This window comes from Vespula vulgaris, chromosome 10 (genome assembly GCF_905475345.1).
Source record: "Vespula vulgaris chromosome 10, iyVesVulg1.1, whole genome shotgun sequence".
In the NCBI taxonomy this organism is placed as follows: domain Eukaryota; kingdom Metazoa; phylum Arthropoda; class Insecta; order Hymenoptera; family Vespidae; genus Vespula; species Vespula vulgaris.
Genome location: NC_066595.1, coordinates 2,020,246 through 2,030,000, shown reverse-complemented (window position 1 = coordinate 2,030,000; position 9,755 = coordinate 2,020,246). Strand labels below are relative to the sequence as shown.

Sequence of the window (9,755 nt, the reverse complement as noted above, 5' to 3'; positions counted from 1 at the left end):
ATGTAGAAGTGAAGCAAGTATGGTGGGGATACGACAGTGGGGGTGGCGCTGTCGTCGTAGAGAAGTAGAGAGAGAAAGAGAGAGAGAGAGATGGGAATAAAAGTGGGAGAGTGAAAGAAAGAGGAATTGAAAGAGAACGAGAGGGAGCAAGAGAAAAAGAGAGAGCAAGAGAGAGAGAGAGAGAGAGAGAGAAAGAGAGGGAAAGAGAAGGAAGAAGGGTATGCAGGGCACGCGATATGGCAAGCTCTCACGTGTAGCACAAGTACGGAACTACTACGGGAAACATCGAAGCTCACGGTTAGGTCCGAGAGTACATTAGCCTCGCAGGTTCATCGGACCTGCTTGCTTGCTTGCTTGCTTGCTTGCTTGCCTGCTTGCGTTCTTCTTCTTCTTCTTCTTCTTTTCTTCGTTTCCGTTTTTACGTTCTACCTCTTCCTTCACTATCCCCACTCCTCCTTTACCCTCTCTTTATTCAACTACTTTTCTCTTTCTCTCTGTCTATCTCCTTTTTTGTCTGTCTCCAGTTAACTACTATTGACTACTGTGTCTGTTCCTTACGATGATCGATTACCGAACGAACAGGAAACGCCGCAACCATGACACCTCTCTCTTATCTCTTTAAAGATTTCTTATATCAAAAAGGAAGAATCAAAAAAGTATTTAGCATAAAGGAAAGAATACGAATTTATACACGCTCGCTCGGATATTTCTACGTTAACACGTTTATATATAAATATATATGTATGTACGTATGTATTCCGTTTCGATATAGATAAGAACGAAGGGAGAAACGTTATAGAGGAAGGGCGAAGCGACAAATGCGATTTCGCGTTTCCTTTCGTCGATATGTGACACACGAGGAACGAAAGTGGAGCGTTTCCTGCGTCTCGTCAATATCTCTCTCTCTCTCTCTCTCTCTCTCTTTCCCTTCTCCTTCATCCACCCCCTCTCTCTCTCTCTCTCTCTCTCTCTCTCTCTCTCTCTATCTATCTATCTATCTATCTATCTATCTATCTCTCGCGATTATTTCTATATACATAAAAGCACTTTCCTATCACGTTCGCTCAAAAAGTCGAATCGTTCGTAAAAAAAAAAAATGGAAGGAGAGAAAAGGATGTTCTCTCCCCCGCCCCCCTTCTCTCTTCCTACTCTCTATCAAAGAACATATAAAACGACACTTTCCGAAGGAGGACTTCCCCCACAGTACGAGCTCCCAACTTTCACTTCCACATTGCTACTCCCACATTGGTTTGCGCTAGATAGTCCGTAACGGCTGGCAAAAGAGAAAAAGAAAGAAAGAAAGAAAGAAAGAAAGAAAGACAGAAAGAAAGGGAGAAAGAGAGAGAGAGAGAGAGAGAGCTTTATTCAGCGAGAGTCGATATAGCAAGGAGAACATTTCGCCAAGGGAGAAAGACAAACTATGTATTTCTCTATTGCGATAGCACCTTGCGTGCGATTGGTCACGGTGCAGGAACACGAGCGATTGTCGTTCGACAAGAAAAGAAATCGATCAGAGAGGGCGATTCGCCAATTTCTCTTACACGCTTTTGTCTATATACTCTGTAATTTACTTCGATTCGTCGATTAATCCAACTTGTACCTACCGATGTATGCATATGTATGCGAATGTATGTATGCATCGATTGCGAAGTCTCGAAGTGTTGTTTCGATACAACGAAATGAAAGAGGAGGACACGAAGTTCCTTGAATTCCTTATTGCAAAAAATACGAACTTTACAAGAATCAATTGATACTTTTCTTTCCCTTTTTTAAATATCAAGTTGATCAATAAGTAAATAATTTATGCGACTATGTCGGAATTTGTAATATTTTCTATCTAAATAAATAACGTTAGTATTCTTTTTTCTTAGTTTTTTATTTTATTTTTTTTTATCGAAAACTACATAGACGCAATAGTGGATACTTTAGTATTAAAAAAAAAAGAAAAAGAAAAAGAAAAAAAAAGTAAACAATACTAACAAAAGATATTGGTAATATATAAAAAAAATTAAATATAAAAAACATTAATACATAAAAAAGAAAAATTACTAGTGATCAATATATCCTATAAAAAAAAATTGTTAATAAGTACCAAGAATTATGTATTGGACTCAGCCCACTCAAATTGGTTTCAAACAAAAAAAATAAATAAATAAATAGAAAAAAAAATAAAAAAAAAAAATAATAAAAAGCGATATTATTCCAACATTTTATTAATGACAGAACGATCGCTGAACGAACTGGATTCCCTAGGATACGATTTCGAGCTCTCTAGGAGGGCTCTCTCCTCTCTCTCTCTCACTCTCTCTCTCTCTCTCTCTCTCTCTCTCTCTCTCTTTCTCTTCTCTTTTACCGGGACTCTCGCGGAGGCGTGGGCCATAACACAAGCCCGAGCTCGAAGTCAGCCCGGGGGAAAGTAGAACGAGCTCTCCGTTGTTGAGTTCTCGCCGGTGAAAACGAGGAAGTTAGGTGAAAACCAACCCATACTAAGGCGAAACCACATAATTACACGACCACTCTCGCGAACCCGACCACGAGAGTTCGCGCGTTCGTTTCTCGTTGCCAAATCAGCCCTGAGAACGATAGTAGTATGCTGTTACGTCGCTCTACCCCTCTCCCTCATTTCCTCCCTCCGCCCCCTTTCTGTCTCTCTAACTCCTATATTCTATTCGAGTTTCTTCGTTGCCAAACGTCTATGTCGTTGGCTGACAAACGTTTCACGAGTCTTATTTCTATTGAAGAGAAAGAAAGAAAAAAGAGGGAGAAAAGAGAGAGAAAGAGAAAGAGAGAGGGAGAGAGAAAGAAAGAGTTAAATGGTGACGACAATAGACGGGAAAAAAAAGAAAGAAAAAAAGAGAAAGAAGCAAACGTTAATATCTTCGACGGCAACGGCGATTAAATATGGCGTCTTATCTACCTACTATCTATCTATCTATCTATCTATCTATCTATCTATCTATCTATCTATCTATCTATCTATCTATCTATCTATCTATCTATCTATCTATCTATCTATCTATCTATCTATCTATCTATCTATCTATCTATCTATCTCTATCCCTCTCAAACTTTATTCTCTTTCTCTTATTTTACAAGCAAATGGCAAAGTGAAAGGGCTCTCCCAACAGGAAAAATTTCATTTCACTGGAACAAGCTACGAGACAATTCTGTTGAGTAGGGAGAGAGACAGATAGATAAATAGATAGATAGCTACATAGAGAAAGAGAGATAGAGAGAGAGAGGGGAAGAGAGAGAGAGAGAGAGAGAGAGAGAGAGAGAGAGAGAAATCGATCCTGGTATAATCGTTAATCCGACACATTTTAGATTTCAAATCGTGTTTATGTATTATTATGAGCATGGATAAATAGATACGAGGCGGCGTTTCGTTGAAACGAAAAGAGGAAACTTTCGCTCGATAAGTTCCTCCTCCTCCTCTTCCTTCTCCTCCTCCACTCGTTTCTTTTTCTTCTTTTTCGTCTTCTTCGTCTTCTTCTTCGTCTTTTTCCTTTACCGCCCTCTACTAGCTAGCCTGCCTGCTTGCCTGCCTGGATAGTTTCCCGGAAACGAGTCTCAGTACAGAATATTGAAATTCTCTCCCGATCTCTCACGAGAATAGATTTCCGCGAATGGTGCGGGGACATAGTCATTTCAGATTCCCGACGAGAAACTTTCCCCCATATAGATACATTACAGATGTACGTACATACGTACGTACATGCACCATACGTATATATACACACATATGTACATACGTATATACGTTTATTGTGTATTATATGTATATACTTATATTTCTAGAAAGAAGAAAGAGGAGAAAGAGAGAGAGAGAGAGAGAGAGAGAGAGAGAGAGAGAGGGAGAGGGAGGGAGAGAGAGAGAGAGAAACGAAAGAGCAACTCTCAGTTCTATACTCGAGTTCGCCTTTCCGTTTTTCCCTCAGATGTTAGTAAATACATTCTTTATGAAAAGAACGGAATTATCCCGTCTCTGCTCTCTCTTTCTCTTTTTCTTTCTTTCTCTGTCTGTCTCTCTCTTTCTCTATTTTTTCGAGCTAAGTCCGTTCGAAACGAAATCTCCCGTTGTTTCCTCTCGTCTCTTTATAAACTCTCGTGTCTACACATATATTTCTGTTTTTCTATTCTCGTTTAATTTGTCATCGAGAAGAAAGAGGGGAAAAAAAGAGAAAAGAAAAGAAAAAAAATTCTGAATACAAAAAGAAGAGGGAGAAAAAGAATGGACGTTACATATGTCGTCTCTTGATTTTTAATAACCTTCGATTTTTCTTTCCTATAAAACCTTCTTTCTTTTTTTTTCATCTAACATTTTCTCCTTTAGTCTCTCTCTCTCTCTCTCTCTCTCTCTCTCTCTCTCTCTCTCTCTCTCTCTCTCTCTCTCTCTCTCTCTCTCTCTCTCTCTTCCCTTTACATCGTAACTAACTCTTAACCCTTTGACTACGGAATACCGAACAAATATACATAGAACGTATTTGCTGGTAGTGGCGGCGTTCGTTCCAAGATCGAACATTTGTGGTATCGGACGCCTTTGTAAGAGTCACTGGATCCAATGGATTCAATGAATTGTATGTTTGAAACGACAGCAAACACCAATTTTTCTCGATTTGCTTTCGAAATGCTTTCCGAGCATTTAGACGTTTTATTTAAAAGTCAAATCGCTGTTAACTGCCAGTGAATTTTTTCATTATCGGCAAATAGCAAGCAAGCAAGTAGTCACATAGATAGGTAGGTAGGTAGGTAGGCAGCAAACAGGCAGTGTCAGGCATCATCCGGTTTTGAATTTCAGTCGATGATCTCGCTTTACAACTCTCCCTCGTGTGCGCTCTCCCTCTTTCAGTATCCAAGAGAATAATACCGAAGAGGAAACCACGAGTTTCAGGTAACGACGAACGAGGCATCTACGAAAGAAGAGAAGGAGGTCGAGGAGGAGGTTGAAGAGGAAGAGGAGGAGGAGGAGGAGGAGGAGGAGGAAGAGGAGGATGAAGAGGAAAAGAATATCACGTTGATGTCCTCTGAATGTGTGTCCCTTTGAAATACTTTCCCTCTGAAATATCTTCCTTTGTTCTACACAATTTCACACGAAAGCTAATACATAATGGAAAATTTTTATTGTTTATAGTACTGACAAAAAAAAAAGAAGAGAGAAGGAGAGAGAAATTAAAGAAATAACTATATAAATTTGTGACACGAATTTGCGGTTCTCGCTTTTGATAAAAATTTTAATAGCGTTCAAGGTACCGACAAAAAAAAAAAGACAGAGAGAGAAATTAAACAAGTAAGTATATAAATTTGTGATACGAATTTGCATTTTTCACGTTTCGTACTTTCCCAGTTAGAAAATAATATGACGAAGGTTCGACTAACGAACTATGTACTGGACGTATGTACATAGAGATACTAGGTAGATATTTCTATAGTAAAAATTTTGTAAGGTAAATTAAATCAAGTAGATTGTCGTGAAAAAAGTCAATAGTAGAGAACGACGAAAACTACAAGGACGACGACGACGACAGTGACAACTATATCGGTGACTATAGCAAATACGAGAAAAGTTAAAGAGAAGTCAAGGCTGACGCTTACTGCGAGCTGAGCGTGATAAGACAAAGGCTAACTCTCTTCAAGGCCGTTATGGCTTTACTTTACGTATGTATATGTGTATATATATATATATATGTTTTGTACGTGTCGAAGTTGTCTCTCTTTTTCTCTCTTAGATATTCCACAGCATATATAACAAAGCGAATGATGAACGAATAATGGTTAACAACAATAAGTGTAACGTAACAGATGCATAGTGTTCGTTGAGTGATATCAGCGGAATAAACTATCTTGTAAGATCCAAGGTTCCTTTGGATCTTACATTTCTTCAACAACGAAGAAAAAGAAAGAGAGAGAGAGAGAGAAACAGTAAAACAAAAAAAGAAAAAAGATCAGCCATTAATAATCATTCGAAAGTCTCATCGGAATAACAACGGCCATTTCTTTTTCTTTCTCCTGTTCCTCCTCCACTTTGCGCTTCACGGTCGTACGAGTATACACATACACACACAGAAAAAGAAAAAGAAAAAGAAAAAGAGAAACGATGCTTGCTGACCGATACTCGGAGCACGTCGTATCAATGTCATTAATACCATACACGTGATTAACGTTCGATCGATTCACCTTTCTTCATTATGTAAAAGCGAATGAGAAATGCAACACAACGGAGAACGCAAGCGTGCTCGTATTCGTGCTCGTGTTCGTGTTCGTGTTCGCACGAAGATACGCTGCTTCCGCGTAGTCTTCGAAGGAACGTGTGCTTGCGCGTGAGGAGGACCTGGAAAGGAGGAAGAGGAAGAGGAGGAGAAGGTGGAAGAGGTTATATGTCTGACACATCACGTTCAACACACCACCATCATCACCATCACCACCATCACCACCAGCACGCATCACCATTGCTACTGCACCTCGTCGATTTTGTTGTTTCCAAGTATCGAGTCGATTTTTCTTTTCTTTTTCTCTTTTCTTTTTTTCGATTCGACGACGACAACGTGACACACAACATGTCGTTTCTGTCGAGGAACGAATAAGAAAGACAAATAACGTTTAACGCGTTCCGTCTTATTCCAAGTATGCATGTACATGTATGTGTGTGTAGATACGTTACATACGTAGTAACATACATATTTACAAGTAATCGAAAGAATTTACGTAACTGTCGTGAGACAGAGCTAAAGTGTTGTTTCTCAACGACTAAAACTTTGTACTTCTCTCTCTCTCTCTCTCTCTCTCTTTTATTCTTTTTAACTCTTTTATAAACACACACACACACACATATGTATGTATGTATACATACAATTCTTGGCTCGAACTCCTTCCCGACTAATAAGAAGACCTGGGTTGTAAGGGCCCATCTGGAGGGAGCGGACCTCGCAAATTGGCCGTGAGGCCCAAGGTCGTCCGGTATATCCCACGTACCAGGGCACTGGCCCTGCCGTGGCTGTGGCAAAACGAGTCAGGATATAGGGAGCGAGAGAGCGTCAGTCCCTCCCCCTTTTACCAGGGATATAACCGAGCTTGTAGAGAAAATACGGAGAAACTGAGAGGGAGAGATAGAGAGAGAAAGAAAGAAAAAAAAAGAAAGAAAGAAGATGGACCCTGAGGCCCTACGAGTACGATAAAAAAAAAAAACTTCTAATCATTATTCGTCTATTCTCTTTTCTCAGAAACGAATATTACGTATCATTACTTTATTTTCAGGAATTTCTTCTACTTTTTTCTTTTTTATACTTTTTAAAAATCTTTTTTTTTTTATAATGCTCCATACGACGACTATAAACCAAAGGAGATAGATACATGCATATGTATATATGTATGCATGTATATGTATGAAATTTTTTGCGTTCGTTTGTCTCGTGGTACAGACTTAACGAAGGCAACAACATGAAACGAACGCCCAAGCTTTCGTTCGCAGTTCAAAGTTCAATTCGGGTTAATTAAAGGAGGACGAAACTTTCCGCGGAATACGACGTAGAGAGTGAAAGAGAGAGAGAGAGAGAGAGACAGAGAGAGAGAGAGAGAGAGAGAGAGAGAGAGAGAAAGAGGGAGGGACATTGAAAGAGAGATCGAGTTAGCTTTTATACTATATGGTATACCACCACCATCACTTGCTATTGCTGCTGTTGATGTTGCTTTTATCGACTAAGGGAAAAAGAGAGAGAAAAAGAGAAAGGGTATATATATAAAAAAAAAAAAAAAAGAAAAGAAAAGAAAAAGAAAAAAAGTTCTGGCTCTCAAGCCAACGTTGGAGAAATTCCAAAAGGCATATAGTCGAAGGTCCCTTTTCCAAAAGCCTTTCTTAGAAGCTGCGGCAAAGACTGCGGTCACGGGACTACTATGTTGGGACACGACGTTGCAATAAATCCATTATTCTTTTCGTTCCTTTTGGCTTACCCTAATAATGACCGTCAATTTAAAGCGTACCTTTTACAAGACTAATACCATCATTACTGTACCATCACTACTGTACCACACTACTTTTCTCAAATATATGTTCTATCCGTCATCTGTTATACTTCATTTATTAATTATTTCTGAATTTAACTTAACAAATAATAAGTGATCAGATATGTATAAAAAATACGTATATAATAAATATATAATATATATATATCTATAAGGGATCTGTGTGTGTATAAAAGAAAATTATCAATTGAGAACGAGTACTCATAATAAAATTTGATTAATTTATTCCGCAAAGTAAAAGAGTAAGAGAAAGAGAGAGATGATGAAAATCTTATGAAAAGCTTTAAGTTCAAAGGGAATAAAAATTAAAGATTAAAAAAGATAAGAAGAAGAAGAAAAAGAAAGACGAAATCACCCCCATCTTCAAGACGTTCATTACTCCGTCCCGGAAGAGTGTATCGCGTGAGAACAAAGAACATCGGAGGAAGACTCCATCTTCTTCGCAGCTCGAGAGGAGAGTCGACTTATGGGGAACGAATAAACGCATTTGAAACGATCTATCCAATAAGGAAAATCTAGAGAAAGGTTGGTTACTGCTGCTGCGTTTGTGTTTGTTCCGTTCTTGAACAAGAAGTAGAGGGATAAGGGATGGGAAATGGATGGATGGTTGGGTGGGTGGGGGGAGCAAGAGAGAGTAATGGCAGTTTGAATGGGAAGGAATAAAATTTCTTTGAAGACATCCCTAAAATCTATTAAAAAATAAAGAAAGAAAGAAAGAAAGAAAGAAAGAAAGAAAGAGAGTGAATAAGGACAGAAGCCAATAAACGAACAAAAAAAAAGAAAGAAAGAAAGATGAAAAGACTTGAAAGTAAACTAAAGAGGGAGAAGAACAGAGAAGGGGCAAATACGAAGAAGAAGAAGAAGAAGAAGAAGCAGAAGAAGAAGAAAAAGTTGTTCCATCGAGCAAGGACGTTTCGTGGAAGTCGTCGTGGCTCCCTTAGAGAACCTTCAGCGAGTTTTGCATTCCGTGGAACTCGCTACTCACCTATACCCTTACAGCTGAAGGCAGCCAAGGTAGAGTTTGTTCTGTCGAGAAGAAGGGAGACGAGGACGATGAGAAGGAAGAAAACGAACCCTAAAAAAGGGACAACCACCGGTCCGACCGACCGACCGACCGACCGACCGACCGACCGACCGACCAACCGACCGATCGACCAACCGACCTATGACGAGTTTCTTTTTCTTTTCCTTTAGCACCCTGTCGCAACCCTGATGAATGCCGCACCCCTACACCTCATCCAAGCCTACTCATTCTTCTATCTTTCTTTCTATCTTTCTCTCTTTCTCTCTGTCTTTATCTATCTATCCATCTATCTACCTTTTACATTCACACGTACGTTCACCTTGTAGCGTCAAGCATATGTATACGTAATATGATGGATATAACACCTATCGTCCTTTGTGCTTGGCTCTATTTCATCGAGTGGCACATACTGGACATCGATTGGCCTCGCTTTTTTTTTTATCTTCCTATCTCCCTCTCTCTAACTCTCTCACTCTCTTTCTTTCTTTCTCTCTCTCTCTCTCTTTCTCTCTTTATGATGTATAATAATACCCATACTTCGTAATTGATAATGCAATCAATGGACGTGCCTGACGTCGCGTTTTTTATCGCACACCCTGAATACCCAACCTCGAAATTTGATCGTCTAGATCAGAGTTTCTCAACCTTTTATTGCTCTGCGTATTCGACATATTTTTTTTTTTTTATTTGCAATGTTGCATCGTAATGTAACACA

At 39.2% G+C, this 9,755-nt stretch overlaps 1 protein-coding gene across 9 annotated transcripts in view; it reads right to left on the bottom strand.

Annotated features, from left to right (window-relative positions):
- The window catches only part of LOC127066846 (protein roadkill), a 78,488-nt gene that overhangs the window by 11,903 nt on the left and 56,830 nt on the right, over positions 1-9,755 (bottom strand). The gene's annotated exons all lie outside the window — the stretch shown is intronic.